At 39.4% G+C, this 25,585-nt stretch overlaps 2 pseudogenes; both read right to left on the reverse strand.

Annotated features, from left to right (window-relative positions):
• Window positions 1-8,545: 8,545 nt before the first annotated feature.
• On the reverse strand, window positions 8,546-9,739 carry LOC114515362 (annotated as a pseudogene).
• Window positions 9,740-15,583: 5,844 nt separating this feature from the next.
• LOC114515363 lies at window positions 15,584-19,120 on the reverse strand (annotated as a pseudogene).
• Window positions 19,121-25,585: the final 6,465 nt, after the last annotated feature.

Here is a 25,585-nt window from a genome sequence, read left to right on the forward strand (position 1 = left end):
GTTGTAATTACAGTTTGGTCCTGGGAGGAGGTTAGTGTAGCTTTTACCTACTCTGTAGCTATCTTGGATCTCCCAAGGATTTTTATTGTATAAGAGTTAATTAAGATAATATATATAAAGCGTAGTCTCTGGCTAGTTGCTAAATAAATGGAAATAAATAGGGTGATTATTATTATTAGCAATAATAAAAACATACTGAAACTTATTTACAAATAGACCATTGGTGGACTGGAGGACACAAACCATAAACTCATTTTTGGATTTAAAATAAGTAAAAATAATTTGGATTTATTATAACTTAATATAATAAGAAATTGAACTTTATAAATCAGTGTGGGCAGGAGATGGAACATTTAATAAATAATATTGCAATAATTGATTGTTCATTTGAAATATAAAGACCTCTTGAATGCATATATTACACAAATGCAGTGTGGATTTAAGAGTTAAATATATTTGAAAAAGACCAAGGGAACATATACATGAATATTTATCATAACTGTTAATGATGGCAGAAATTCTAGGAACAAAAAAGTAAAAGAAGGCATAAAAGCAAAGATCAATAGAATGAACTGTATGAACATTTAAAAAAACATGTAAAAAGTTACCCAAGTTAAAAGGCAAACAATGGAGAACATTAAAATGGAGAACATTAAAATGGAGAACATTTTTCTGAAAATATGAAAAGATTAATATATTTATCCTGTTATTTCTTAGAAATATATACAAAATAAATTTAAAAAATGAAGTGGAAACATGAGAGCTTGTTGGGTAAGTCAGCCAAGAATATTAAAGGCAATTTACAAACAGAAAAACGCAAACATAGTAAACAGACAGGAGAATATATTCAGTTTTACCAGCAAGCAGAAAAAACAAAATTATTATACACATTTGTCTCTCGATTTAGAAATGATTAAAAATAATTAATATTTGTGTTGATGTGTTGAAATGGTCATAAATCATTTTTGAATGGAGACTAAGCTGCCACTTTCTTGTTAGTAGTGAGGACTTAAAAAAACTTTAATATCATAACTTGTGATCCAACATTTGGATTTTTCCAGCTTGAGCTCTGCTTGCAAGGCCTGATTTTGCCCTTTTGGGCTACAAACCACCTATAAAACAAGCAGCCCTGTGCTGATTATACTGTTTGGTAAATTGTACTCCTTGCATCATCAGTGAATACTGTAACACTTCCTGTACTATAATTGTGTATAAAAAAATCCTTTTTGTTCTACAGGCCTGGACTGAAACTAGGATGTTAATAAATGCTTAATCGTATGTGTATTACCCATTGTTCTCATCTCACAGCTTGCTTGTGATCACATCCCACTTGCTTGACCAATGAATAAGCTGACTGTTGAAAGTACAATTGCCCCCCACCAGTCTGAAGATGAATGATGTGCATTTGTGATCTTGTTTCCTTAGAAAACCATCTCTTTAGTCGTCAGCTCCTTGCAAACTTTTGCCTTTAAAAACCTTGCCCTATGCCCCCCACTTCAGAACATGTCTTCAGTTCATTCCAAGGGCTATGCCCTTGATTTGCAGATCATATATAGAGAGAATAAAACTCTCTTTAATTTCTTCTGTAATTTTGTTAACAGTAGATAGTTTAGCAATATGTATGGTTGATGGATAAAAATTCAACCCAGTAAATTTAAAGATCTAATTGACTATTGAACAAATCTGGCAAGCATCCCACCCAGTAAGTAGAGAGGTGCTTTGAGAAGTTGTACAAAAGGGAAGGTTTTTATGGGCAGAACTGGGCAGGACAAGAAAGTTGTCAGCAAAAAAGAGGGAGAATTGTTTCAGGCAAAGTCACTTTCTTTTTGGGAAAGGGTGGTTGGGGTCTTATCATGCAGATTACCACATCAGTGAAGATTAGAAAGTTCTAGACTGATTGCTTTAATGTCACATTCCTGTGAAGGGCTGAAACTGCAATTATTCTTAGCTGTCTGGGACAAGGACTGCTCCATGGGTTGTTGTTTCTTTTTTTAAAACAGTATTGAGCATCCTAAAATATTCACATCTCACATTAAAATATCTACATAGTAGTAAAAACCTATTATATATTTAGAAATAAACTTAATAAAAAGGTGGAGATGCTTATTTTTAAAAACTTACAAGTCTTTTCTCTAGAAATAATACTTGAATAAATGGGCAGACCATACCATGTCCTTATCTGGAAGGATCCAATATTGTAAAGCTGTCAATGGTACCTAAATTATCTATAAATTTAACACATTCTCATTAAAATTCCATTAGCAGAAAATTTTAATGAGAAAAAATGGTTCTATAGTTAAAATGGAAGAGAAAACATATGAGACTCGCCAAGTACATTTGGGAGGAAAGAGAGTGGTAATGAGAATGTGAGAATGTGGTGTGAATAGAATAGTTCCAGAGTGAAATGTGAGTAGATATTCTACAGCTACAGTGGTGGGAGCACTGGGTACCATAGGCTAACTCAGAATAGCATAACAGAATGTAAAGTTCAGAAACAGACATGAGTATATAAAAACATTTCATATGTGACAAAAGGAGGCACTTCAAATTACTGAGAATGGTCTTGGGACACAAGCCCCAGAGTTGTAAAAATAACATTGTATCCCTATGTCACACCATGCACTACAATGAATTCTGGATGTCAAGAATGTGAAACATAAAATGTAAAAGATGAAATCATAAAGTAAGTAGTAGAAAATATAAATGAGTATTTATATACTTAAGGTGGGGATAATAATTTCAAGTGTCACAGCAAAGACACAAGTCATAAAGCCATAAAGCACATAAAGATTTATGTACCTGATTACATAAAATAAAAAAGTAAGTATGTAAAAAATAGCAATAGTATTGATGAGACAAGTATAAATAAGGAAAATATTGCAGTACACATGAAAAAGAGTTAATACTTGCATTAATATGAGAAGAAAGGCTCCCTCATACTCCAAGAAATGCAAACTAAATCAGTAATAGAAAGCAACTAACTTATCACATTGTAAAGATATTTTTAATGGTAATAATAAGGGTCAGTTAGAATGACAAAAGTGGCCCTCCCAGATTGAATTGGTAGAAAAGTCAAATGATTCAATCTACTAGTTTGTCAATATTCATGAAAGTGTTGAAAATATATACATGCATATAGTCCATTCAGGGAAATAGCTATGCAAAGACATATCAAAGCTTTGCCTTTAGTAGTAAAAAACTAGGAACAACCTGAAGGGTCAATATGAAAGGGTTGGTTAAGGAAATCTTGATGCGGTTGTAAAATGATACAGCCACTACAGACAATGAAGTAGGTGCATTTATTTAATGTGGAATTGAAAGAAAGTTAGGCTGAAATTGGGTGAAGGAGTGGAGGAATAGGAGGGTTCTGGGGTGTGAAGAAGAGTAGAAGAACACAATGCCAAAAATCAGATGAAACATGAAGAAATGGGAGGCCAGTGTTTGCAGGGAGGCTGAGACACATGCCCATCTTGCCTCACTTCACAAGTTTGCTAATAAATCTTGCTAAGAATGCTATTAAAGCCATCCATTGTTAATTGGCCTCCTTCACTCTTCTCTCTGAGGCTTAGTTACTTTCTGACTAAGGAACCAAAAAGAAAGCAATGTTTTCCTGGCAGTCCCTTCCCTCTGGCCTTATTAGCAGAGATGGAGAAGACAATCAGCAAATCCCCAGTGTCCCCCAGCCTCTAGACCAATTATTCTGAACTCACATTTGGGAGCTAATTAGATGACTCTGTCTGTGGAACTTGCAAGGATATCATTGCCCAATCCTGGTCCAGGCTGTTTCTTGGGAAACTTTGTTAGTACAATTGCTGGATGCATATGCCTCTTGGGGCCCTTCAGAGCTGGGGAAGTCAGGAAAGTTTATCACTTAGCCTCTTGTCTAATCCACCAACAGATACTGAGGTGTTTGGGAACTCAGGAAATTAATCATGGGGTTGGGGCAAGACTGCAACTTCTGTAAGTCTGAGTCCCTCACCAAGTGAGGGCCAGTGTGGTTCAAGGAACATAACACTGGCTTGGAAGGCTGGAGTTTTGGAGGTTGGCTAGTAAATTCACGCTCTGGTCCTTATTAGAGAGTGGGCACAAACTCCAGAATATGGCAACTCCAACGTGAAACCCAATGGAATATTAGCATCTTATACATTATACTTGTCAACTCAATAATTCTGTATTTCAATTCATTTAATCACCCTCAGAATAATTACTTGAAGTGCACATTATGATTCTCACTTCATAGATGAGAAAACTAGGGTCAGCACACAGGAAATGACCTCCCTAATGTCATACAGCTAGCTAGTAGCAGTGTTAGCCCACAAGTCAGGTTTACCAGCTCATCAGTCCAGTGCTGTCCTCACTTGACCACAGTTGAGCTAATGCATGGGCTTCTCAGCTTGCTGCCTGGCACACAGAGGACATTTGATTCGTATTTGCTTTTCCTTATTCCCTGGCCTAGAAAACTACCTGTAAATACCAAATAAAGGTTTAATCTTTTCGGGCCCTGATATTATCTCCTTAGATACTACAAACATAAACTCGGGTAGATGTTTTCTGGGTGACGTTCCAAGCTCATTTCTTTCCATTTCAATTATTGCTACCTCCCAGGCCCTCACATCTCTGCCTGCTCACTGCTACCACATCCAATCTGGGTATCTCTCCAGTTGCTGAAGCCCAAGAACCCACTTTTACCTACCATGCATGAATTGTTCCTGGGTTTATAACCTGTTCCTAACCTTATTGCCAGTCCATTTGATTGCTCATGGTCCATTATTTTACTCCAGCCTTCAGTGCCCTGTGGGACTCTGAGTATTAATCACACAGTTGGTGAATGAAAAAAGCCCAAGATACATGAAAGGGGCTAATTTCATGGGTAAAGGAACTAAAACTGAGAAAGTTCATGTAGGCTGAAGTAGAAGAGACTGAATTAGAACCCAGGGCTCCAGATACCCTAAGGCTCTCTATTATACTCAACTGTACTGAATTTCTACTTTCAGAGTTTCATTTCTGAGACTTATTGTGCCTAAGGTCAGTATTACACTGTTAGTTTAGAATTTTTTGGTGATTTACTAGAGGTAGGCAGGCAGGGAGGCAAAAATACTGGGTTAGGAATCAGCCTTTGGAGGCTGCCCTACCTACTAACTGTACAAACTTGAAAAATCACTTAGCCTGTCTGTATCTCTACTGTTTTTTAACTGGAAAGTAAGCATAATAAAAGCTGGCCTTCTTACTGTCTAATCCTGGCCCTGGCTGTGGTTGACATTCGACTGCCTAGGTGCAATATCCAAATAAGAAATAGATTTCAAAGATCTTTGTAAATACTGGTATGTGCTAATAGGATAATAAAAGAAAAAGTACTTCTGTTTCAATTCTCTTGAGTCCTAAGAGTGCCTTTTTCTGTGCTGAACACATGGTAAGCCTCTCACTGGTAGAATGGGTGTGGGGAAGGAGACTTAGTTGAGATGTGTATGAGGGCATTGCCAAGTAGACATGTAGATGCCATGGTGTATAGAGAGACATCTGCCGGGCCTGACACATGGAGCCTGGATGTCCTCAAAGGTTCACAGCTGTGTTGGGGGAGAAGTCTTACATTATAAGTTAAATAATTTTCTAACCACTATACTGTATACCTGAAACTAATATAATATTAAATGGCAACTGTAATTTAAAAGCTAAAAATATTTTAAAATAATGTTCACAGGTATGTTGAAGACTGACAAAATAGGGAACACTTTCTCTAGATATGAGCTACCTGAAGTCAGGGTGGCTGGACTAAAATATCACTAGAAGTTTCTTTTAGTGCCAAGAGGCCACAAACATAGGTTTGTGGCACAGGGAATTGGGAAAAGTCCACATCACTCCCCACTAAGATTAGTCACTGACTTTAACTGGAATATCAGAAAAGATTCAAAATTAAGCAGTAGTGCCAAAGCAGTGCAAAGTTGGGGAGGAGGTGTTTTCAGGGTGAGGGTGGTGTGGGAAGGAGGGTGGAATTTGAATTCCCAGGGCCAGGAGAGGGAGGAGGGGGAATGGGTCCACTGGGAGAATTTTCTTAGATCGTTCAGTGTGGGTCTTAACTCCGAAGAGAAGGGATGGACAAGAAAACCAATGACAGCTTCTTATCTCTTCTAAATCACTGACTCTTGATCAAGTGAAGCCAGTGGCCTTATATTGGATGGAGAGGACAACTTACTATTTTTCTCAAAGATGAAGATGACAGAGGACAATTTGGAGGCTGAAGAGAAAACACTAGAGGACAATTTGGGGAGGCTGGAGAGAAAACACTACAGTCAAGTCACCTTACCCCCCAAACTCCACATTTTCACCATTAACACTTAATATTTTTCTCTCAAATCACAAAATTCAGTGAAAAACTTCAAGTGAGAGTAAGTGGAGTAGAGCCCAAAATTCCTTGGCCATTTTCTACCACTCTTTTTCATCCTGTTCCTCTCTAGAGCAGAATCACCACCTATAGCTGGGAGTTGTTCCCTGGGACCTTTTGATCCTGTACACATATACATGTCACATCATTACTTTCTAATGTACCAATATATACTACATACCTTTTCATGTTAATACTTTAACTTTCCTGTTTAAACAAGAGAGCCATTTATTAAAATTATTCACATGAAACATGATTTACTCCGCATTTGCATAGCAGAGTTAAAAACTACTAATTTAAGAATATGAACTAAGGAAAAATGAACACGGTGTGGTGATTTATGAACACTCATTTATTATTATCATCCCACTTCTGTAATATGCCCCACGGTGAGTGGGTCTCAGTTTTTGGAGGTTACAGGATTTTGAACACTGGTGCTCTAGGCTCAGCCTCTGCTAGCTACATGCTCTCTAATTCTTTGTAAGAAGGAGACATTTCTTCCACTTCAGCTTCAGGCAGTTGTTCTTATTTTTGAGGAGAAAATATATCACAGTTCAATTACAAAGTTGGGAAACATCTCCCTCTTATGTCAAATTCAAGATTGTCTCTATTTCATCAGAAGAAAGTTTCTTCTCCTTTCCCCCTATTTATATCTTTACACTTCACTAACATTGAGCCCCTTAGAGTATCTCGAAATGTCTAGCAGTTTCACTGACCTCCTATGTAGAAGACAAATTTCGTTCTGTGGGTCATGCTATTATCAATTAATCCCTTGCAAGATTGCTTTGTGCACTTAGCACTGTGCTGGGGTGCATGGATGGCACAGCGTAACATAAAACATGATTCTTGTCTTTTAGGAGCTTATAATCTAGTTGAGGAGAGCAAAAGAAGCTGCAAGGAATACAGAAAAGATGATGGTAGTGTCTTTTTGTGTGGGTCACACTCTTTCAGGAGAGATTAAGAACAATGAATAAAAATGAAGGGATCATGAGTCACCTACAAGGAAAAGTCCTCCTTGAGTGTGAGGCTTTGGCTGAGAGAGGCAGAGTGAGTGGAGAGGCCGGAAAGAAATGAGGAAGGCTGGCACACCCAACGGTCTAGATGTGATACCATGGTGATCAGAAAGAAATCAGTAGCCCTTGGGGGATAAAATGACCTGAGACAAACATTGATTCAGGGGGTTAGAAGGGCATCATGGGTAGCACTGAGTGGAGGAGGGGCATGGGGCTCAGAGCTGTTGCAGCTGCCCCATGGGCCTGAACAGAAAGGCAGCTATCTGCAAGCAGGCAAGAGTGTGGGTGTGAGAATCTTAGAGAGTTCTCCACAGACCCAGTGGGTGGCCAGATTTGGAGAATGACTGTGGGTACCTCCATTTGACTGGGAAATATTCTCGGACACCTTAAGGGGCCTATGCTTCCCTCCTCAAGCAATCAATAAGCCTGTTGGGGAAGGTCACTCTTCTCAGACTTCCAGCTTCTTGGCCAAGAAGTGCCCAAAATGGTTCACAAAAATATTCTAGAAATGACCACATTAGAGCATAAAACCTCTGGATTGCCTTAGTTTCACCCTTTAGGTAAATTCTTAATTTCCACTAGTCATTCATCAGTAATTGCAGCATTATCTCCCTCTGGTTTCCTTTCTTAACAGTTTTCCCACCTTTACTAATTATCTGTATATACATATTAAACAGAATGCCAATATTAACCAATGTATTTTCCAGTAAAAATAAAATCAAAACTTACTATTCTGAATGCTTCTTCTCATGGGACATAGGATGATATATTCTCATGTTTTTGGTTGGGTGAGGATGTGAGAGTCAGTGCATGCAGTGTAATGAAAATGTGTTGTTCCCATAGGTGATCGGTCAGGATGGGGACACGGATTTCTGCAACAGATGTTTGATAACATTGCTCTGAAAAAGGTGCTGACAGGTCCCAGCACCCTGCTCCTTGGGTTGTGTCAGCCCCAACTTAATTTCACAATTCTAGGTTTATTTTCTGAAGAAGAGTCTTTAAAAAACCAGACCCTACACTCTGGTATAAATATATTTTATCTTAAGGGAGGGCAAACTTTTTGTTTTTATTATGATCTTAAACATAATTTAATTGAACTGTCATTAAATTTAAAACACACAAAATAGTTTGATTTGTGTCCATTTCCTGACCCACATTGTAATTCTCTCCCATCTGTCTTTAATCCATCTTCCATGAGCAACTTAAATATGCTTACCTAAGCTTTAGCCTTCCTCCCCAGTCCAAGGCAAAAGCATATTCTTCCCTGGCCCAGACATCTGCTTTCCTCCCATCCCTCAATCCACCCCTGAAACTCCCCTTCCCACATTCAGGCCATTGGCATAAGAAAGTGTGTTTGGGGGGAGTACTCAAAAAAGGAGAGGGTGTCTGGATGCCTTCTCATTCAGGGGGCCTCTTTCCCATCAGCACCCTCTTCAGGCTGCCCTGAACATCAGGGTTCCAGAGGCTATAGATGAATGGGTTCAGCATGGGGCCGAGGATAGTGTTGAGGATTCCAATTCTATTGTCCATGTCTGAGGCCGAGACTGAGCCCTGACACGTGTAGCTGAAGAAGCTGGTTCCATAAAAGATACAGACTATAGTGAGGTGGGGGCACATGTGAGAAGGCCTTCTTTCTCCCCTCAGCAGAGCGGATTCGTAGCACTGCAACTGTGACATGGGCATAGGAACACTGAGATGAGGATCATGGGGATCACCCCCATGAAGGTGGTCCCCACAAAAAGCAGTTACCCATTGAGGTGGGTGCTGGAGCAGGAGAGCTGAAAAAGGGGTGGGAGGGTCACAGTAGAAGTGGTTGACTGTGTTAGGAGGGCCACAGAATTCCAGTGTGGACACAGCCATGGTGTGATTCAGAGCATTGGTGAAGGAGATGGTTGCCAAAGATGCCCACCAGGGCACCCTGGACCTCAGTCTTCATGTCGGTGCTATAGATGAGAGGCTGGCTGATGGCCAGGTAATGGTCATAGGCCATGACTGTCAAGAGGTGACAGTCCATGTTGGCCAGGAGGTGGAGAAAGAAGGGCTGTGAAATGCAGGATGTAAGGAAACCCTGCACTGATGGGCCAGGAGATAAACCAGCATTGGAGGGACAGTGACGGTGATGCACCTGATGTCCAGCAGGGACAGATTCCCCAGGAAGAAGTACATGGGGGTGTGGAGTTTGGGCTCCACAAAGATGGCTGCCAGGATGCTGACATTTCCCTGACTGTGACCAGGTAGGGCCAAGAGGAAGGTGGTAAAAAGGACAGGTTACAGTCTTACATTCTCTGCCACACTGAGCAGGATGAACTCAGTGACATTGTCCTGTTCCCCCGGCACCTGGCTCCATAGGCCTCTCCTGATTGCTGTGGAGGGAGGAAAAGACTTCACCTGCCAAAGGGGTACAGAGGCACACAGTGAAATTTCCTTTGTGCCTGTTGGATGCTAAGTTATGTGCCAAGGGCACCAGCTCATCAGAATGGCTGCCAGCCCAGAGCTTGGCAAGTTCCTGGAGGCCCCTAGCATGCCAGACATGTACCTGTTAATTGCTGGCTCAGGCTGAGACCCAGGGAATCCAGAGAAGGGACTGGAGGAGAAGAAGCTACTCTGGGATTCCACAACTGTGGCTATTTACTAATATGACATGAAAGTATTTTAGTATTTTAACAACTATTAAGGTCATATCAGTGTATAGTGACTGAATTGCAGCTCAGACAAGCTCAACGAGTATATGATGTATGAGGCCCTAGAGTGCACAATATAGGAAAACAGCACATAAAGAAGGGTAGGAGGACACATCTCATGAGACAGAGATATGAAAAGAGCAAACAGCTGATTTTTAAAAAGTGGTAAATTGTAGATGTCTTAACATGGTTTCAGACCCAATCACAAGTATTTTCCATTGTGAAAGGCATATGCCAAAAAAAAAAGAAAAAGAAAAAAGAAAGAAGAAAGGAAAAAAAAGAAAAAGGAAAAGGAAAAAAGAAGAAAAAAGAAAAAGTGATACGAAAGAGTGAGCCAAGAGAAGTCCAGGAGCAGACAACAGTATAGAAACACCTGAGGCTAATGCAGAGGACACTAATGCCATCTGACAAAGGACTAATGACATTTGAGTATTACTCAAAGTATACTAGTATACTAAGAGTATTGTGCCAAGGACACCATTTGGTGTCCTTGTTTAATTCTCACAGAACTCTGTGGGGTAATCACTATTATGGCTTTGTAATCAGGACACTAGGTTTGGAAGAGGTAACAAGTAGCCCAAGGTTGTGAAGCTTCTGACAGGGGCTCAAACTCAGAGCTGTTGAACCCCCAAGCCTACCCGTAACACAATAATCTCTTCTTGTGGCTTGAAGCTTTCCATTTCATAGCTGCAGAGATAAATATCTCCTCTTATCAACTTGTCCCATGAATACAATCTCTCCCTAAGAGTGCTGGGGGTACCCAGCAAAGTGTAGCATTTAAGTTAGTATAAGATTGTACCAGGGTGCAGCCAAGGGGGCTCCCGAAATAGGGATTTGTAATGGGGTCCAGAACTCCTGGTGTCTAGGAAATATTAGAGAAAAATATATATATGATGTCCTCACCTCCACCAGTCTGAGCTGGGGGATGGGACACATGGAGCAGGGCTATTGAGAGCTGTTTTGCATAGCACAGCTTTGCAGCTAACCTCTGGCATGGTCATTTAACATATCTATAACCTTTAACTAGTTTCATAGATATGTTAAATAGCTGAGGCCATGCTTTGAACCAGGGGGATGGGAGTGACTTCAACTCAGGATGTAACTGAGAAGCAACTCCCCCTGGTTACAGCACCTACAAGAGCTTGGAGATGATTGGCTCCACCCTATGGGGCTATGCCTCCCGGACTTACTATGGCAGTCCAGTAAAGCTGGAAGAATACAGGAATGCTGGCAGGTGTAAATGATTGTGGGAGGAGTCGGAAATGGGGCTACAGAGGAAGATTGGCATGGGGATTTAAACCCAGACATGGCAGCCTTGACAGGAATCACCATGTGGCTTGGGCGAGAGCTGGGACCACGAGGTCTTGGGTTGCTCCCTTTTGCCATGTGGCTTAGGCAGCAAGAGAGACTTTGCCTGGAAGAAAAGGGGTGAAAGGACTCTTGCTGGTGGGCCATGAGAAGGTGCCACATGGCTTTGGATTAACTGGAGATCAATGGAGGTGACACAGCTGATGGTGTCGGGAGCCTGAATCATGGACTTCTACTTCTTTTCCTGAGATATGGTACCCTAGATTAGGGCAGAGGGAGAAAGGAATGACTATGTGCATCTGTGGGTGTCCTAAAGAACTTTAGTATTTGATGAAGGCATTAAATCATTACTCTAAGTCTGTATAACTTTTAAATAAATAATTCCTTCCCTTTTCACCAATCTCTGTCATTGAGAGACATCTTTCCTCTGGTGGCGAGCAAAGCAAACCTAGTACAGGAAGGGAACCCCTGGAGGAAAAGGAGGGTCCTTTTGGTAATAATATATTGTTCATCCCCCACAGGTCTGTTCTGTAACATATGTAATAAGAGAGGGTTTCCTGGAGGTGGTAGAATAAGAGGGACAGCGAGTGACAGGTAACATTTATCAAACACTTTCTAGCCCAGTTTACTCTTCAATCTACAAGCATACAAAAATCATATAAGGTAGGTAATAACAGCTGAGACCTAATTAGATCTTACTATGTGTCAAGAACCAGCCTAAGTATTTTTTTACATGTATTATCTCCTTTAATTCTCAAACAATACCATGAAGTAGATGCTGTTATAATATATATTATAATCCCCATTTTACAAATAGGAAACTGAGGCACAAAGAGGTAATGTGGTAACTGGTCCCAGGTGATGCAGCTAATGAGTGACAGAGCCATAATTCAACCAAGCAGTCTGGTGTTGGAGTTCATGCTCTGAACTATTTACTCCTCTGAAAGAGAGTTAAGGCATGATTTGCACAGCTATTAGGTGGTAGAGCTGGAATTTGAGCCAGGGAGTCTGCTCAACGGTGGCAGGGGAATTCAGCAGGAAGACCCCAACTCCTGCCCCCTCCAGGAGAGCCAGTTTTGTCGATCTAGGTTATTTGCTCAGGAGAGGGTATTTGTAGGAAGACCTGCCACCTTAGGAAACATCCCTGCAGATGGATCTTCCTAATTTAACATTATGGCAAGTCCAATTTGGGTTCGACATCATAGCAATGCCACAGAACAGTGTCACATAGCAGTGACACACTGTACAATGACACGAATTCAGTTTTGCTCTGAGTAGCAGCTGCACCTCTCCATCATGGATGTGTTTGTCCACATCCCACTTCTGCAGGCATCTCTTACCCTGCTTGTCCATACAAAGTTCAGTTTACCTCTGGCCCTCGGTTCCAATGTGCCCTTTTCTCCACAGCCAGGTGCAGCCTCTCCTGTCTGCCCTATCTCATTTCCTATAGGGGCAACTCAGCACAGTGGAAAGAGTTGTGACGTTGGAGTCCAGATGTTTGTGTCTACAACTAACTAGAATTGGAGCCTGAGATAAAGGGAAAAAAGAATTTTAAGAAAGACAAAAAAAGGGAGGGAAAAAGAGGAATAAAAAGGAAGGAAAGAAAATGGACATAGAAAGCTAATATTGCATTGAATGTAAAGTTTTTGTTAGGTATGTTATTCCATTTAACTTTATTATATGTTACTCCATTTAAAGTTTACAAAAATTCTTGAATATAGGTAATCATTTTACATATGAGAAAAGTGAGGCTCAGAAGATTTTACTTGCTCAGGTTCACCAATGTAAGATTTTGTTTTAACTGGAAAACTTGTTTTTCTGCCAATCCCTGCTGTCTCCCAAGGTTCTTGCTCTTCTCTTCTCTTCTCTTCTCTTCTCTTCTCTTCTCTTCTCTTCTCTTCTCTTCTCTTCTCTTCTCTTCTCTTCTCTTCTCTTCTCTTCCCTTCCCTTCCCTTCCCTTCCCTTCCCTTCCCTTCCCTTCCCTTCCCTTCCCATCCCATCCCATCCCATCTCATCTCATCTCATCTCATCTCATCTCATCTCATCTCATCTCATCTCATCTATCCATCTATCTAGTCATCTATTTTCCTTCTATAGTATGAAAGGTTGCACTGCATGATCTTTAGGCTAACTCAGAGGTACAAGATTCTGTAAGTATTGACTCCTCTACCTCCATCAACCTAAGTAGTCTCCTTGGCTCTCCCAGGCTCTCTTCATTTCCTTTGCTCTTTAACCTAGTGGGTTCCCTTCTGACTTCTCTCTAGTTACCAGTTCTGTCCTTCATTCTTTCAGTCACTCATAATGAAAAATCTCACCATTGCATTTCACTGCCAGTCCCTGAATCCAAGTGACACTTAGTCCATTGCTCTCCATCAAGGAGAAAGCCACATGCAGATCATGAGTGACTGTGATCCACCCTTACTCAAAAAGAAAGGAAACTAGGAGGCTGAGCAGTGGGAAGGCTCATGGGGATGTACCTTTTTGTGAGCATGCTGGGTAGAGTTCCTGGGTGGGGTTTCTGGTAAACAGGAGAGTGAGTACTATGCTGCTCCAAGGTGGCCTGCCTCAGAAAGGCTTATAAAGGGAGTGAGGCAGGAGCTTGGAGGAGTGTATCCTGATGCTTTCTCTATCTGGGATCTAACAAGCACCTAGAGGCTCTAAAAATTACCCCCAGGAATTGCACGAGAAGCCCAGGGTAGATGAACAACCTCATTCCTTCCCTAAGGGTTTCTTTCATCTGCCTGGTGTTTTGGACTCTATTAAATAAACATTAGATTCATGGCATCGCTCTAGGCTTCTAATGTCTCCAAGAAAGGAGGAAAGATATAGTCACCATATTACAGATGATAAAAATAAGATCCAAAGGACTGAAATGACTTTCCAAAGCCAGAGAGGGGGTCCATGGTGAAGCTCAGGCTGGGCCCCAGATAAGCTGATTCTGGTACTTTTTTTCTCAACAATTTTTCACATTGGGTTTTTTAAGGTATATCTTTTAAAAGTTGCGTTAACTGAGGTATAATTTTAATTGTCACATCTTCTTGATTGATCTCATTCAACACTGTCTACTGCAAAGTCACAAAAATGTTTCTCTTATTTTTAAAAATTTTGTAATTTTAGCTCTTACATTTAGATCTATGATCCATTTCAAGTTATTCTTTTATAGGGTACAAGGTAATAATAGTTCAGGATATTTGTTTTTTCCATATCAAGATACAGTTGTTTCAGAACCATGTGTTGAAAAGGCTATCTATTTTTATTGAATTAACTTGGTGCCTGTGACAAAATTCAACTGATCATATGTGTATGGGCCTACTTCTAGACTTTATTCTATTCTACTGATCTGTATGATTATTCTTATACCAATGCACCCTGACTTGATTACTGTAGCTCAACAGTAAGTCTTAAAATCAGGTAACTTTAAGTCCCCCAAATTTGTTATTCTTTTTCAAAATTATTTTGGCTATTCTATGTTCTTTGCTTTTTTTCATATAAAATTTAGAACCCACTTCTCAATTTCTATAAATCATATACCAAGGTCAATACATCAATTTGGTAAGAATTGACATATTAAACAATATTGAGTTTTCTGATCTATGAACATGACATACCTCTCCTTTCTTTTAGGTCTTTCTATATTTCTCTTAGCAAAATGTTGTACTTTTCAGTGTATATGTCTTACACATATTTTGTTTAATTTGCTTCTATTTCATGTGTTTTAATGTATTGTAAATGGTATTGTTTTAATATCAATTTTCAGTTTTTTTGCTCTTATATTGAAACAGAATTGGTTTTGGTTTTTATAGACTCTGTATTGACCTTTTATACTCTGATCTCACTAAACTCACTTATTAGGTCTAGCAGCTTTTTGTAGGTTCTTTGGGATTTTTAACAAGGAAGATTGTATCATCACTAATAAAGACAGTTTTACTTTTTTCTCTTTCCAATCTGTATGGCCTTCATTTTTCTTGCTTTATCACACTGGCTAAGACTTCCAAAATAATGTTAAATAGAATCTATAAATGCCAACATCCTTGTCTTGTTCCTGATCTTAAGAGGGAAATACACATTTAGTCGTTCTCCATTAACTCTGATGTTATAATTAAGCAAAATAAGCCAGTCAGAGAAAGACAAATACTATCTGATTTCACTTATATGTGGAATATAATAATCAAAATAAACTAACAAACAAAATAGAAACAGACTTATAGATAGAGAGAGTAGATGGACACCTGTCAAAGGGGAGAGATTGGGGGGCTGAATGAAAAAGATGAAGGGATTAAGAAAAAAACCTCATAGACCCAGACTAGTTTGGTGACTACCAAAGGAAAAGGGGGTTGGGGAGAGGTAGAAAAGGATACAGATAGGATAAATGATCGTGAAAGGAGACTTGACTTTGGTGGTGAATACGCAATACAACATACAGATGATGTGTTATAGAATTGTACAACTGAAACCTGTATAATTTTATTAAGATAATTAGGCCTAGTTTTTAATGCTTGAAGGTTCTGTAGGTAACTGTTAAATCTCTGGGTTTTATACTAAGTTGTGCATAACTTTATTTTGTAATTAATATAATTTCTGTGTAATAGTTCCTTAAGAACAAGTCTTAAATCAGTACAAGCAGACATTTTAAACAATTGAACGATTATTAACAAAAGTTTGTTAACAAAAGAAATGACTGGGAAGTGAAAATTACCATGAATTCAGCACTTAATTATTATATTCTACTGTATTTCCTTCAATAAATACTTCAATGAGTAATTTCTCTTAATCATTTACAAATATGTAAATACAGAGAAAATCAATCATTTCTGTTCTAATTGTTCCATTTTCTCCCATTTCTTTATATCCTGCTCCATTAACTATCTTTTTTCTTGAATATGTTAAACCTTCCTTTTTGTTGGTGTTTACAGACTGGCATATCAACATGCAGCTTTTTTCATGTTTTAAAGTGAGAATTCAGTTTAATTTCAAAAATTTATATAAGGTAGAGAATGAAGACCACATTTTATATTTTATAAACAAACTATCATATAATAAACACAAAGTAAAGAAAAGTCAGTGGTAATTATCATTAAGGATGATCTGCACTGATGTAATCTGAAGATTCTCTATCAATTACATTTATAGAAAGAATCTCAATGGGAGTAGGGGGGAGAAAACTGTACTTGAACAATGATTGAAATAAAAAAAACAATGCAAAAAAAAAAAAAGAAAGAATCTCTGTGGTCAAATTTATCAATCTTTCTTGTGTCCCCACATGGGAAGTGGTAGGTGAATATCTGTAGGAATTCCAATTTATTGCCCACTTCTTCACTCAAAAGTAGCCCTCTGTCTGTCTAGTCTACACTCAGAACTTTGTTATGAGCAGCAAAATCGTAGAGGGCCTTAGAACTTGCATCCCACAGCTTGACAGTGTTATCTAAAGAACCTGAAATCAGCTGCTGCTCTTAGCTGCAGACCAGTTTGCTGCTGTGACCCTCCCTGTATGTGAGGTTAAAGACAGCTACAGTAAAGTGTCACCTTCAGTTAGAGGATCCCACAGTCTGACATGCCTGTTTGTGCTCCCAGATGCTAAATATTTACAAAGTGGAGTATAGGAGATACAGTTAAGCACTTTATTTCCTGACAAAGCTGACTTAGCCTGCCAGAGTCAATACCCCACACTCTAATTGTGTGGTCCCAAGGTTCACTGAAGATTTCTTCAGCCTCTGACCACAGAGCCCAGGAAATGGCTTTCCTGTGGCCAGAGAGGGTCACTATGAGAGTCCCTGTCAGTCCCAATTGCTCTGTTCTCTGTTTCTTTCTCAGTAGCTTTGTGGATTCCTCCATTTCACCTTCTTCATCTGTAGGACTGTAGACCAGCTCTTTAGCATTTAATCATAGGAGTCGGTGCAAAATTAGTTCCTGTGCTATCAGCAGGTATGGAATTCACACTTCCAGCACAACCTCAAGCAGAGTGGGGCTTTCACTCTGTTTCTGCATTCCACTCCCATAAGGGAATAATCTGATCCATAGAGACACCCAGTAGTAGTAGGCAAGACAAACCCAGGCCACATCTTTTACATCATCTTTATTATCCACGATGGTCATTATTGACTTTCCTCCCAAGGACCAGATCTGAGAAATCTTTTAAGAACCTGTCGAGGTCCATACCTCTGCCCCTCACCCTGAACCAGCCATTGAGGAATAATTGTTGCTCTGGCTGAGGTGCAGTGTACGTCTCCATGAATTCTAGTTCCACAGCCTCTTCTTGTGAGATCTTTCCCAGTTCTCCATGTTTGACGGAGGGCATTCACAGAAACTGGCCCTTGGGAAGGAAATCAAACTCCACATGTTTGTAGAACTCATTTTTGGTTTCCAGCAACCTGTTGACAATGTTACTAAGGTCTGCAATTTCAGAGGCTGCAGAAACTGAGAAGGGAACATGATCTACTGCACATTTCTTCTTGCCAGCGAAGAAACATGGCTGGAGCTGAGCCGTGGTGGGGAGTACACACAAAATCAGAATCTCACGCTACTGAAATATTTTGTGGGCTCTAACCCCTAGGTGCAGGCTTTAAATCTAGGGAATACAACATTAATAATAATAATAACAATAAAATCAGAAAGGAAACAAATGACAGTCTTACTTCCTGATATGGCACATCATTCAGAACAATGTCTTACTTCCTGATATGGCACATCATCTCGAAGGGAATGTGCCTGCGCATTGTTCTGCTTCCGGGGCGGAGTCTTGGAGTCAAGCTGAGGCTGGGGAGACTCGTTGTTTGAATTTTGTCACCTCTGCTCCAGCACTTGGTGAACTTCCTCTCCTTCCAGAGTTCAGTAGCCGCGGGGCTGGGGAACTTGGAGGTTTGGCAAAGCTGTCTGCTCCATGGACCAGGATGAGAGGCTACTTCCCAAGCCCCCTTCCTCCCTCCTGCCTCTCCTCTCAGCACCACCTGACCTACCATGTCTGCAGCTTTTTTTTTTTTTCAAACAAAACCAAAACAAAATTCCAGTCTCTCTTAGTCCTCTGTTCCTCCACTGGCTATCTTCTTCCAACCACAGCTACTTCTTCAAAGACTTCTTACTTCCTGACTTCCTTGGCTTCATCTGTGCTTCACTTCCTGACTTCTCATTCACTCCACAGTCTCACCACAACGATTGCTGTGCCACCGCCACTCCTCTTAAATGGCCCTGGAGGAGGTCATGTAACCAGAAAAGACACCAGCGTTTGGGCTGCCTGTCACTACCAAATCCAATAAGCAATGACAGTGATTGAATCTTTTATGGGCGTTTTATTCTGATGGCCGACCATCCGAGAAGATGGCAGGTTCATACCCTAGCAAACCACCTTGTCTTCTCTTTCCTGGCCAGATCTTTATAAGGGGGTGGGGAGGACAAGCAAGGTGCAGTGAGGGCTTTGAAATTCAGGGAGGATTGGGTGAGCAAAGCTGCAGCATCCCTGTTCTGGACAGTTCGCTGTTCCCAAGGGGGTGGGGCGGTAGTCACACAAAAGGCCCGGATGCCAGAGGCCTCCAACTTGTCCCCAGGCGGTAATCTCTAGCCAATGCCCCAGGAGGTGAGCTGTTTTTCCCAGGAGCCAGGATGGGCCTTATCTGTAGTTTCTGAAACAAAAGCTTAACATACACATTACTTGCTAGACTTATAACTTTTTACCTTAAGCTAAAATTTTCCTAGTCTTGAGTCCCCTATCAGTCACACTCTACCTGGAATGACCTCTCCCTAGTCATCTTGACCTTTTACACATGGCTCAATCTCCATCTCTTTCAGGATGCCTTTTCTCAACACCTTCATTTCCCTGCCACAAAAGATTTGACCCTCACTGTGCTTGTAAGCCATCTAGCACACAGCAACCTACTGTACATGTTTCTGTAAGGAGGTTCTCTTTAATATCAAGGAATCATCTTGAGGCCAGAGCTTGGGTTTTTCTCTTATCTCAATACTTAGTATTATTCCTGCTACATTTTAGGTGCTCATTGAATACTTTTTGAATCAATTAGTAATTTGGTAGAGTTATGCTTCTATGGAAATATGTCAGGTTCAATTCAATATCAGGTCCAATTTAGAGATAAGTCTGTACCTCTTTTCTCTTTCTAGATAATGCCTAACCACTGAAACCATCTTCCTTAGAACAAGATAATGATTCATCCTATTAATATTACTTGAGGACATTTCATGGGGTGGTAGAAATTTCCTGTATCATAAGTTTAGAGTTCATATAGAACCAGAACATTCTAGGAAACAAACATATGTTACAGAAAAAAACCTTTTTGCAATAATATCAAATGTCTCAAAAACTAGAACATCAAATGTCTAGATCGGGAATGATAAACTCAAATGCCTAGAAGGGCCAGGCAGGTGATGTGGTCAGGTGGAGACTGATGAACTGGGGAGTACTTGTTCTCCCCAAAGAGGGCTGTGGAAATGGCCCCAGACGACTGCTGGAAGATGAGAATGTGGGCCTACTACTCACAGAGTTCATTTTACCAGAAGAGCTGGAAATCATGGAAAATCTGGCTGCTTTCTTTCAAGTATTGTGAACTATGTTTCTGTGCTTTGGTTACAGTTAGGGGTCTATTAGGTTGTGAACCCTGTGAGACACAGAGAAATGATTCTTTTCCATTGCTCTTCTAAGTGCAAATGTTCCTATTCATCAGAATAGTAAATTGCAGGGACTCTTTCCCCAGGGCTCCAAGTGGTGTATGGGCGTCTCTGCAGCCAGCTGGCTGCAGAGAGCAAACTGTGGAACTTACCTTCTTGGCCTCCTTGGATCACTTTGGATAACTCCTATCTGCCTTCTGACCAGGGAAATTCAACTTTTTGTTTCATGTGACCTTAATTTTTTAATCCATTCTATAAACATGACAAGTCAAAGCCCTCATGTAATAAAGATCAGCTATTGGAAAGGAAGAAAATTTACTTTTTGTTTTGTTTGTTTTGCATCCCTGGGTGGACTCAAATTGCTTGAGTTTTTAAACCATTTAATTTCTATTGGGATTTATGAGGAGGAGGATATTAGTGATGATAATGACGGCTACATCATATTTATTTACAGATGATTGTGATATAGATTTCACTCAATAAGATTACTTTCCTGCAATGTTCAGACCTCAGGTCCCAACTGAGCTGAAAAATCTACAGTGCCTTTTTAATTATTTTCCTTTGATTAATAATACTTTCCCCATTAGTTTTATTATTAGTGCATTTAATACATAAACACTAACAATATATACATATAGTGAATATATAACAACAATATATACAAAATAACAATATTGCACATGCAGTGGTGCTGTCAGTTTGAGAATGAAAGTTCTCTCACCTAGAACAGAGACAAATATGGCAGTGAAGGGAGGATCCTGCTGAGGTCAGTTTTCAGGAGGGATGCTGGGGCCTTCTGGAAGAGGGTGTAGAGAGTTGAAATGCACAAATCTAAGGAGAATAGGTAGAATACCAAAAGGAAGCTCATCTTTTGTGCCACTCCTTTGTAATCCCACCTCCAGACTCATACTGGGTTCAAGGAAGAGAGAGATTCAATAAAAAAGTGATGAATATAAAGTTTTCTTGATTATTCCCTTATTGGTTAATTACTTAAAATTTCCCTTCATGCATCTAGCTCATTTATATTTAAAACAGATTCCTAGAAGTGGTTTGAAAGGTTATGAAGATGAGTGTATGTGATAGCCATTAGACTGTTTTCCCCAATACTTTATTGTAAAATTTTTCAAATATGCCATAACGTTCAAATAGTTATACAGTGAACACCCATGTAGCCGTCATCTGTATTTTACCATTATAATTTTATTGTACTTGTTTTATCACATATTTATCCATCTAGTCATCCTTCTCTCCATCTATCACTCTATCTTACTCTTTGATGCATTTCAAATAAAACTGTAAACATCTGTGCACTTTCCCCTAAATATTTCAGCATGCATCTTGAACATGAGTTCAGTATTTGTTTATACATCTTTTCTATGCAAAAAAGCACAAAAGGCTATATGATTACCTTTATGTGACTTTCTTAAAAAGACAAGCCCATGGTAATAGAAAACATATCAGTAGTTTTTAGGGGGATGCACTGGGCAAATGGGATTTACTACAAAGAGACATGGAACCTCTTGGAATGATAAAAATGTTCTGTATCTTAGTGGTGGCATATACAACTGTATACATTGATCAAAACTCATATAACTATACACCTAAAAGGGGTGAATTTTTAGTGTTTGTAAATTATACCTCAGCAAACCCGACTTTACAAAAGAATAATATAGCAAATACCTTACCTGTTACATAATTTATGAAATAAAACATTCCATTGCTTTTGAAGATCCTTACATGTCTCTCTTTAATCCTAGTCCTTTTATCTCTGCACTCAAGTAACACTATTGTGAAACAATTATTTAAAATACTTTTATCAAGTTATGTGATTTTCTAAACAATATTATGCATTATATATTATATACTATATATAATATAGTGAGGAAAAAGCAGGTTTACAGTTGTGAGTATGTAAAACACACAATTTATTCTTATAATATTATTATTAATTATTGTATTACTTTTCATATAAACAACTGTAAATCTACGTTTATCCCCCTGTAGTTGGTCTTTATATAAATGGAATCATACAATAGTTATTCTTCTTTGACTTATTCATTTCACACAATATTACATTTGTGTAGTTCTCCTATATTAGTGCCTACAACTGCTGTTTGTTTATTTTTTATGACTTTATAGCATTGCATGGTATGAGTACACCACAATTTATCATTTCTTCCTGTTTGAAGATGTTTTGCTTCTTGTACACATCTTCTGGAGCATGGGTGCAGGAATTTCTCTGGTCTCTTATTAAAAAATATGGAATTTGAGGGATCTAAGATGGCGTCGGAGTAGGAAGGAGCAGATTTGGCTTTCCTCTGCTCAGGGGAGAGAGTCCTGACCGATCTTTGGAGTGGAAAGGCAAGCAACCAACATATTTCAGCATTTTTGAGAACGGAGGACCAAGGATTGTGGCAGAACCGAAAGAACAAAGAACAGATCACTGCCTCAAGAAGAACCAGCCTCAACAAAACCTGCCCTCACCAGCATAACAAAATATAGAAGGTGGTGGACAGAGTGACCCACATTTAACCAGCTGGCGGGTAGGAAACACCAAAGAAAGACTCAACAACAATCAGAACCCAAAGGCAAACACAAAGCCAACTTAAACAACAGCCCAAGACCAGCGAGCTTGGGGGGTCAAGGAAACAGTACCACTGAAACTCACTGCTACTCTACTAAAGAAGTTCACATCATAAACCCAGGGAGCCAGAACAGATCAATATAAGAAGCTGAGGTGAACAAGAAGAGTCTCACAAACAATGGGAAGACAAAGAAATACTCTCCAAATGAAAGGAAAGGAGGAAGCCTCAAAAAGAATGCTAAATGAAACAGAGGCAATTCAACTATCAGATATTGAATTCAAAGCAGTGATTGTCAGGAAGCTCAATGAGCTCACAATGAGCTATGAGAAACTACAGGGAAGCTACAATGAACTCAATGAAAACTACATCAGCATAAAAAAGGAAATAGAAACTCTCAACAAGGGGCCAAGAGGAAATGAAGAATACAATCTCTGAAATGAAGAACACAGTAGAAGGAATGAAAAGCAGGATCGATGAAGCAGAAGATCGGATCAGCGAGCTAGAGGACAAAATAGAAGAAAACACCCAGAAAGAGCAAGAAAGGGAAAAGAGGCTCAGAAAGAATGAAGAGGGATTAAGAGAAATGCAAGACAATATGAAACGTAATAATATCCATAATAGGGATACCGAAGGAAGAAGAAGAAGAACAAGGGATAGAAAACCTAGCGAACAAGTGATGATGGGAAAACTTCCCTAATTTGATGAGACAAAAAGTCACACAAATCCAGGAAACACAGAGAGTCCCAATCAAGGGGAACCCAAGGAGGCCCACCTCAAGACACATCATAATTAAAATGGCAAAATTTCAAGACAAAGAGAGAATCTTAAAGGCAGCAAGGGAGAAGAAGGAAGCAACATACAAGGGGGCCCCAATAAGGCTAACAGCTGACTTCTCAATGGAAACACTCCAAGCCAGAAGAGAATGGCAGAATAATCCAAGTAATGAGAACCAGAGGCCTGCAACCACGACTACTTTACCCAGCAAGGCTCTCAATTAAGATAGAAGGCCAAATAAGAAGCTTCTCAGACAAAAGAGTCTAAAAGAATACACCTCCACTAAACCAGCTCTGCAAGAGATGCTGAAGGGACTGCTTTAAGGAAAGAAAGGAAAAGAGAGAGTGAGAGAGGATCACACGTACATAAAAGGCAATGAATAAGTACCTATCAGTAATAACCTTAAACGTAAATGGACTAAACGCTCCAATCAAAAGACATAGAATAGCTGATTGGATAAGAAAACATGATCCACACATATGCTGTCTACAGGAGACCCACCTCAGGATAAAAGATCTGCACAGGTTGAAAGTGAAGGGCTGGAAACAAATTTTCCAAGCAAATGGACAGGAGAAAAAAGCCGGGGTAGCAATACTCATATCTGACAAAATAGACTTCCAAAGAAGATCCATAAAGAGAGACCAGAAGGTCATTTCATAATACTCAAGGGAAGAATTCACCAGAAGACATAAACATAGTAATATATATGCACCCAAAATAGGAGCACCTAAATACATAAAGAAAATCTTAGAGGACTTCAAGAAAGATATGGACAGCAACACAATTATTGTGGGGGATTTTAACACCGCTCTATCAAAAATGGACAGATCTTCCAAACAAAACATCAACAAAGATATTGTGGCATTGAACAATACCCTAGACGAAATGGGCTTTACTGATATTTACAGAACCCTCCATCCCAAAGAAGCTAAATACACATTTTTTTCAAATGTACATGGAACATTTTCAAAGATTGACCACATGATAGGACACAAAACAAGCCTCAACAAGTTCAAAAAAATTGAAATCATACCAAGCAATTTCTCGGATCACAAGGGACTGAAACTAGAAACCAACCACAAGGAAAAAAACCCCAAACACTCAAATTCATGGAGATTAAACAGCATGCTATTAAACAATGAATGGGTCAAGAATGATATTAGGGAAGAAATCAAACGGTTTTTGGAAAGAAATGAAAACGAACTCACAACAACCCAAAACTTATGGGACACAGCCAAGGCAGTCCTGAGAGGGAAGATCATAGCGATACAGGCCCACCTAAAAAAGTTAGAAACATTTCAAACAAACAACCTAACCCTACGTCTACAAGAACTCGAGGAACAACAACAAAGACAGCCCAGAGCAAGCAGAAGGAAGGAAATAAGCAAGATCAGAGCAGAATTAAATGACATAGAGACTAAAAGCACAATTCTAAAGATCAATGAATCCAAGAGTTGGTTCTTTGAAAAGATAAACAAAATCGACAAGCCTTTAAGCAGACTCATCAAGAAAAAAAGAGAGAAAATCCAAATAAACACAATCAGAAATGAAAGAGGAGAGATTACAACAGATACCACAGAAATACAAAGGATTGTAACAAATTACTACAAAGAGCTGTATGCCAAGAAATTTGAAAACCTAGATGAAATGGACAAATTTCTAGAAAAATATAACCTTCCAAAACTCAATAAAATGGAAGCAGAAAGCCTCAACAAACCAATAACAGCAAAAGAAATCAAAGCAGTAATCCCAAAACTCCCAACACACAAAGCCCTGGACCAGATGGTTTCACAGGAGGAATTCTACAAAGCATTTAAGGAAGAACTAACACCTATCCTTCACAGACTATTTCAAAAAATCCAAAAAGATGGAAGACTACCAAACTCTTTTTATGAGGTCAACATCATCTTAATCCCAAAACCAGATAAAGACACAACAAAGAAAGAAAACTACAGGCCAATATCGCTGATGAACATTGACGCTAAAATCCTCAACAAGATACTGGCAAACCGCATCCAACAGTACATTAAGAACATCATACACAATGACCAAGTTGGATTCATCCCAGGTATGCAAGGATGGTACAATATACGCAAATCAGTAAATGTAATAAATCACATAAACAAAAGCAAAGACAAAAACCCACATGATCATATCGATAGATGCAGAAAAAGCATTTGATAGGTACAGCACCCATTTATGATAAAAAACACTCAGTAAAGTGGGAATAGAAGG

This window comes from Phyllostomus discolor, chromosome 8 (genome assembly GCF_004126475.2).
Source record: "Phyllostomus discolor isolate MPI-MPIP mPhyDis1 chromosome 8, mPhyDis1.pri.v3, whole genome shotgun sequence".
Lineage (NCBI taxonomy): Eukaryota > Metazoa > Chordata > Mammalia > Chiroptera > Phyllostomidae > Phyllostomus > Phyllostomus discolor.